The 5,623-nt window shown below is 38.1% G+C and overlaps 1 pseudogene; it reads right to left on the bottom strand.

The window, feature by feature from the left end:
* Window positions 1-1,202: 1,202 nt before the first annotated feature.
* LOC101126080 (isopentenyl-diphosphate Delta-isomerase 1-like) lies at window positions 1,203-1,913 on the bottom strand (annotated as a pseudogene).
* Window positions 1,914-5,623: the final 3,710 nt, after the last annotated feature.

Genomic DNA, 5,623 nt, shown 5'->3' with positions numbered 1-5,623 from the left:
TTTTATATGTAGACCACGTGTCATCTGCAAATAGGGGCTGGTTCATGAGTTTCTTCTCTGATCTATGGCCCTTCGTTTCCTTTTCTTGCCTTTTTGCAATGGTTCGATAGAACTTCCAGCACTATGTTGAATAAGAATGTTAGAGTAGACATCTTTACTTTGTTCTCAACCTTAGGGAGAAAACATTCAGTCATTCACTTGTAATATTAAGTATAATGTTAGCCTCAGGGTGTTTGTAGATGTTCTTTATGAAGTAGAGGAAGTTTCTCTCTATTCTTAATTTTTTGAGAGTTTGTAAAAATCATGAATGAATACTGAATTTCGTTAACTGCTTTTTCTGCATTGTTTGGTACAATCATGTGATTTTTCTCAGGGGTATAGCTCGGGGTAGAGCATCTGACTTGACTACACAATCATGTGATTTTTCTTTTTTAGTCTGCATTATAGTGGATTGCAGCGATTGCTTTTCAAATACTAAGCCAGCATTGCATCTTTGAAATAAAACCCTATTGGTACTGAGTGTAATTCTTTTTACATATTGTAGGATTCTATTTGTTAATATTTTGCTAAAGATTTTTATACTATATTCATGAGGGACACCAGGCTTTGTTGCTTTTGTTGTACTGTGTTTTTCTAGTTCTGAACTGGGACGTGTTCACTCCTCTTCTATTTTCTGAAATGATTCTGTATGGTTGGCATCTATTCTTTTTTAAATGTTTGGTGGAATTCTCCAGTGACACCACCTGGACCTGCAGATTTCCTTTCTGGGAGATTGTTAATTATGAATTCAATTGTCTTAATAGTTTTAGGGTTAACACAATGATCTTTGAAGTAATTATTTAGTATTATAGTAGTTTGAGTTTTTCAAGGAATTGCTTCATATCATCTAATTTGTCAGATTTATGTGTATAGAATTGTTCATTGTATTCCCTTATTATCCTTTTTTTTTGAACAGGTTAAATTAAGTTTTATTTGCTCTCTCTCATTTTACAATAACCTCCCTCATAAACATCTTCTACAAACAGAGCATATATCCTGGTTGTGTAATACAAAGTTATAAGTTAATTCTTTTTTCCACACAAGTTGTAAAGTATCAGTGTATTATATGAGAGTTCCCCTAATAGGGAACCAAATTTAAAACAAAACAATCATTTTAAATTTACCAAGTAGAGAATTTTTTCAGTAATCACTCTTCTCTACATTCACATTCTATGTATTTTCTTGTGGTAAACAAACTGATTTAAATGATTTAAGTTATCCCACCATTTAATAAGAAAAGCCTCTACAATAATTTGAAACCATGGTGTTCTCTTATTTTACAAGTAGCTGCTGTTTTCAGAAGTTCTTCTAGTTCTTCCTTTGAGATAGCTTTTAATCTCATTGGGATCTAGACTCAAAGTGACATTCTTCCTCACAAATAAAATGTAATCAATTTCTTGTTCACCCCAGATACCATCAGACTGAGCTTCATAGTGAATTCATGTTAAATAATTAATTTCTTCTGGAGGAACTGCTTCTATGGGGATTCCTAACTCAGCTTTCAGATGCTTCTGCACTGCTTGCCTTACTTCAAGGTCATCACTTTCCTCAAGCTTGCCTGAATTACCTAATGGATGACCACAACAAGTATTGGTAAGGCAACCCGGAAAGGAAATCTTAGCATCTGAGCTTTCCTCTAGCAGGAGCTTATTTTTGGTGTTGAATAAGAAGACACCAAAAGTCCAATGCAATAATCCTCTTTCAGTGTTCTCATTCAGGTGACAATTCTTCTCGGTCTCAGCCCCAATTTTATTGTCATTTTCATCAATAGGGTTACATGTGTCTGCCAAGAGCTGAACCTGTTGCTCATAGAGATGGCTGGTGTTTATTTCAAGCATTGTTACAAAGTGTCAGATTTGTCCTAGAACACTGAGCAGCCTCCAGCTTGGACACCAGGCAGCCCAGGTGTGTGCCTTTTTGGGTTCTGTCCTCTGCATGCGTCGGCCTCTTATCCTTTGGATGTCTGCAAGGAGAGTGATATCTCCAGTTTCCTTCCTGATATTGATGATTTGGGTTTTCTCCCTTAATCGTTTGTCAGTTTTGCTAGAGGTTTGCCAAGTTTATCGATCTTTTCAAAGTACTAACTTTTAAAAACCTGACATTCTTTCTTATTTTTCTCTTTTCAGTATCATTGATTCCTGCTCTTATTGTTATTTCCTTCCTTCTGCTTGCTTTAGTTAATTTTGTTCTTTTTCTAGGTTCTTGGGGTGGGAAATTAAATTATGAATTTGAAACTTTCCTCTTTTCTAATGTATACACTTAGTGGTATACATTTCCCTTCCAGCACGATTTTAGCTGTTTCCCACAAATTTTAATATGCTGTATTTTCATTTTCACTGACTTCAGTGTATTTTTTTGTTTCTCTTGAGATGTCCTCTTTGATCTGTGGATTTTCAGAGGTGTTTCAGAGAGTTTTTAGTTTCCATATGTTTGGATATTTTCTCATTTTTGATTTCTGGTTTGTTTCTATGTGGTCAGAGAATGACTTCAATTCATTTAAATTTGTTGAGATTTTTAAAAATGGCACAGAATGTGGTCTATCTTGGTGTATTTTCTCTGGATCTCTGAAAAAAAAAGTACATTCTGCTCATTAGGGGAAGTATTCCATAAATGTTGATTAGAACCTGTAGTATTGTTGATTTATTCCGTATCTTTGCTGATCTTCTGCCTAGTTGTCCTAACAATTGTTGAAGGACAGACATTGAAGTCTTCAACTGTAATTATGGATTAGTCCATTTTTTCAGTTCTGTCAGTTTTTGCTTCACATATTTTGTGGCTTTGTTGTTTGGTGCATACATATTTAGGATTACTATGCCTTCTGATGGATTGACTTTTTATTATTATTTAATGTCCCTCTCAGTTGCTGGTATTTCTTTTTCTTTTTACTCTTTAGCCTGCTTTATCAGATATTAATGTAGCCACTCCTCCATTCCTTTGATTAATATTTGCATAATATACGTTCTTCCATCTTTTTACCTTCCACCTGGCTATAGCATTATGTTTGAAATGAATTCCTTATAAACAACATATAGTTAGGATATGTTTAGACTATTTGTGGTTAGTGTATTTATAAGTTAGGAGTTAAGTATGTTTTATATTTCAGTTTCTGTTCTCTGTTTTTCTTTCTTAGAAGGACCTTCGAAAGAACTTAGACGACTTAAGAGAAGGAAAGTCTGTTGTGTTTACCCATATTCTCACTTACTATGTTTTTTCTTCCTTCCTGATGTACCAAGATTTCTTCTTTTATTCTTTCCTTTCTGTTTAGAAAACTTGTAGCCGTTCTTTTAGGGTAGTCCTGTTGGTAACAAATCCTCTTGGTTTTCCTTCATTTGAGGATCTTTTGAATTTCCTTTTATTCCTCAAGGATATTTTCACTGGATATAGATTTTTAGTCTAACAATCCTCTTCTTTCAGCACTTGAATCATTGTGCCATTCCTCTGGCCTCCATGGCTACCAACGAGAAGTCTGTCCCTTGAATTGTTTTCCCCTTATAAATGATGTATTGTTTTTCTTTGGATTTTGAATTTTTTGAGAAATTTGCTTTGCTTTGTCTTAGTTTTTGGAAGTTTAATTATGATGTTTTAAATTCTGACTTGATTCCTTTGGGTTTCTTCTATTTTGGATTCACTTTGCTTCTTTAATCTGAAGGCTTGTTTTTTGTTAAATTTACAAAGTTTTCAGCCATCATTCCTTTGGGCACTTTTCAGGCGTGTCCACTTTCTTTTTTTTTCTTTTTTTTTTTTGAGACGGAGTCTCGCTCTGTCACCCAGGCTGGAGTGCAGTGGCGCAATCTCGATCTTGGCTCACTGCAAGCTCCGCCTCCTGGGTCCATGCCATTCTCCTGCCTCAGCCTCCTGAGTAGCTGGGACTACGGGTGCCCTCCACCATGCCTGGCTAATTTTTTGTATTTTTAGTAGAGACGCGGTTTCACTGTGTTAACCAGGATGGTCTCGATTTCCTGACCTCGTGATCCGCCTGCCTCGGCCTCCCAAAGTGCTGGGATTACAGGCTTGAGCCACCGCACACGGCCAAACCTATGTTTCTGCCTGGTCTCCTTCTGAGACTCTGTTGACACAAATGTTAGAGGTTCTGTTGCAGTCCCACAGGTTTCTGAGAATCTGCTTTCTATTTCTTTCAGTCTGGTTTCCAGGTTATTCAGATTGGGGACATTCTACTATTTTGTCCTCCTCTTCACTGATTCTTTCCTCTGTCACTTCCATTCTGCTGTTGAGACTATCCATTGAGTTTTTTATTTTGGTTATATTTTTCAGTTCTAAAATTTTTATTTAGTTTTCTCTTCTATTTCTTATGAGGACTTCCTGTTTCTTTGCTAAGACTATGTTTTCATTGGTTTCAAGCATGTTTGTATCTGCTGATCAAAGTATTTTTATCTTGGCTGCTTAAAAATTTTTGTCAGATAATTCTAACATCTGTGTCATCTCAGTGTAGGCATGCAGTGATTTTCTTTCATCATTCAATTTAAGATCTTCCTTTTCCTTGTTATAATGTGTGATTTTAGATAGAAACCCAAACACTTAAGTATTATGTCATGAGACTCAAGATCTTATTTAAACCTTTGATTTTAGTGAGCTTCCTCTGACATTGCTGGGGATGGGGGTTGGGGAGGGTGCTGCCTCATTACCTCGAAGTTGGATAGAAGCCTAGGTTTTCCACTCAGTCTCCATTGACAGTGGGGGTGTCTCCTCACTGCTCTAGGTGGGGGTGTTGGGATTTCCATCGATATGTCCCTGGTTATGAAGAAGAGGACCGTTCCTCAGGAGGCCTCCCCTGATACCATGGCAGGGATGGTCTCATTGCAGTGGGCTACAGTGACATTCCTGACTCTCCTCTAGGCCTCTCTGACACCACCACAGCTGGCAGAGGGAGGGGCACTTCATTAGTGCTGAGTGGGAGTGCAAGTCCAGCCTCCTCATGTGGTGTCCACTGACACCACCCTGGTGGGGTAGGGGACGGAGTGGAGGGGCACCCCCTTATAGCCCAGAGAGAGTGGGAATCTAAGCTCCCAACCTGGCCTTTGTTGACGTGGTATGAGAGTGGAATCATTGTTATTTCTGTGGTGTTTGGCTGGGGCAGGGAGGTTATCTTGTGAAAGTTTTCTGTCCTGATAGGCTACCTCTTTCCTGGTCCCTTGCCTAGGGAGGATCAGCTTTTGTTAGTGCTTTTTAATGCCTCTTCCTGTTGGTGCTTCCCGGTTGCCAGCTTCTTCAGCTTCAAGTCTGGGATATATGATGCAAAAAGAAAACACAGGAAACCCATATCATGTTCCTCAGGTCTCTAGCCAGCCTGGCTTCTTCTCTGCACCTTTCAGTGTTTTATACGTAATGTCCAGTGTTCTTAGTTGTACTTGGTGGGAGGAGACAGGAAGAACACACCTACTTCATCTTCCCAGAAGTCCTGTCTTAGTTTTCAAATGTCTGCCAAGTAGCATAAACAGCAAGTGGAAAGCAGAAAGTCTGAGACTTTGTATGCAAATTCATAATCATGATCCAATAATGTCCACTTCCAGAGAGGACTTTGAATTCCTTTCTGGTTGCTTACAGTGCTGTGGGTGTTAATGTTCCC

This window comes from Gorilla gorilla, chromosome 7, assembly GCF_029281585.2.
Source record: "Gorilla gorilla gorilla isolate KB3781 chromosome 7, NHGRI_mGorGor1-v2.1_pri, whole genome shotgun sequence".
Taxonomy (NCBI): Eukaryota; Metazoa; Chordata; class Mammalia; order Primates; family Hominidae; genus Gorilla; species Gorilla gorilla.
The sequence above is the reverse complement of the archived record's forward strand: the minus strand, read 5'-3'. Positions and strand labels throughout refer to the sequence as shown.